Raw genomic sequence first — 1,951 nt, forward strand, 5'->3', positions numbered from 1 at the left:
ATCCCTTCACACATGTTATGTGTACCACATGTATGCCTAGTGTCCGTGGAGGCCAAAAGAGGGTGTCGGATCCCTGGACTGGAGTTACGAGCAGTTGTGCGTTGCTGTATGGGTGCTGGGAACCAAATCCACGTCCTTTGTCAGAGCAGCAAGTTCTCTTGACCCCTGAGCCACACCCCCACACACACCCCACACACCCCACCCCACCCCCCACCCCCGCCTCCTTTCCTTTCTGCCGGCTTTGGGTATTGAACTTAGGCTCTCAAGTGGACTAGGCAAATGCCCTTCCTATCTTTTTTTTTTTTTTATTTAAGATTTATTTTTGTCCTGGGTTTTTTCAGCACCACAAGCATGGCGCAGCTGCTCAGCTGTGTCTGGGACATCAGGGCCAAGAGCAAGTGGCTGGTTCTATGCTCAGTGTTCAGAAGCCGTGAGCACGAAGGATGGCTGCAGCCTGACCTAGTCCAGAGCTGTGGTGAGAGGACACTGGGGTTTGGCTTTGACGCCCTTAGCCAGACCCCAATGTCGGAGATTTCATGGACTCACCAAAGGGTCGCATGGTCAGCATTTTAGCAAGACACAACTTTGGAGTTGCGGGTATGTAGGAACTGGGTTTTCAGGGGGTGAGGTGGGGGACGCATTCAGAAGGGTCAGGAAAATACAAGCAGCTATCCGTCCTTTCTCATTTTCCAGATCCAGAAGCCAGGAAAAATAAGGCTCACCTCTTGGCCATGTGGCTGGTCGCCAGGACAGGTGCAGATATGACTTAAGGCCATGGGACTCAGGTGTGGCCTCTGTAACCTCACCAGAAGCATCTATACAGCCTTTCGCAAGCTCCACACTTCTCATCCTGGTAGCCCATGTCCTAATTATGAAGCACGTTTGGGTTGGCTTGGGTTTGACTGTTCTTCTGAGACCGGTGAAGTGTGGTCTATGTAGTGGCACCGGGGGTTAGGACCCCTAAGACTCAGCATTCCCATCTACCCAACTGCACATGGCCTTAGAAGTGATAATTATCCAGGGCGGTGGTGGCGCACGCCTTTAATCCCAGCACTCGGGAGGCAGAGGCAGGCAGATCTCTCTGTGAGTTCGAGGCCAGCCTGGTCTACAAAGCGAGTTCCAGGAAAGGTGCAAAGCTACACAGAGAAATCCTGTCTCGAAAAACCAAAAAAAAAAAAAAGTGATAATTACGTAGGACGGGGGAAACTGGCTGTAGGTTCCGTGACACAAATGTGTTAATTCTTGAAGGAAGAAAAAAAAAGATTAATTTTAGAGCCGGAGAGATAGCTCAGCAGTTAAGGAGACCTGAGTTAGGTTCGCACCCCTGCACAGTGACTCATAATCACCTTTAACTCTACCTCCAGGGGATCCAATGCCTCTGGACTCTACAAGATCTGCACTCATATATGTAAGCACCCACAAATACATATACCATACACATACCATATACCATACATATAATTTAAAAATAAGTAATACATATTTTAAATGATTTATCTTTACACACACGCACATGTAATAAATAACAATATAAAGCTTTTAAAATGATTTGGTTTGCTTTTACTTACATGCACGTGTGTAAAATGTGTATGTGATGAAGAAAAGAGTGTCCGTGTAGCAGGAGTTACACGCTGTTGTGAGCTACCTGACATGGATGCTGGGGACCCTGACTGGGTTCCTTTGGAAGAGCAGCAAGTGCTCTAAACCACTGAGCGCTCTCTCCAGCCCCTCTTTTTACTTTGTATTTTATTTTGTTATTGTTGTGTTGTTTTTTTTTTGGGGGGGGGCTTTTTTGAGACAGGGTTTCTATGTACCCCTGACTGTCCTGGAACTCACTCTGTAGCCCAGGCTGGCCTGGAACTCGAATAAATATGCCAGTCTCTGCCTCCAGTGTGCTGGGATTAAAGGCGTGTGTTTGCACCACTGGCCTTTGCTTTTATTTCAAGACAAG

At 47.7% G+C, this 1,951-nt stretch overlaps 1 non-coding gene across 1 annotated transcript; it reads left to right on the forward strand.

Moving 5' to 3' along the window:
• Positions 1-321: 321 nt before the first annotated feature.
• LOC114691623 lies at positions 322-463 on the forward strand. Its single transcript, XR_003734234.1, has one exon. It is a non-coding gene; the product is annotated as a small nucleolar RNA SNORA43 (small nucleolar RNA).
• Positions 464-1,951: the final 1,488 nt, after the last annotated feature.

Source organism: Peromyscus leucopus, chromosome 8b (assembly GCF_004664715.2).
Source record: "Peromyscus leucopus breed LL Stock chromosome 8b, UCI_PerLeu_2.1, whole genome shotgun sequence".
NCBI lineage: Eukaryota > Metazoa > Chordata > Mammalia > Rodentia > Cricetidae > Peromyscus > Peromyscus leucopus.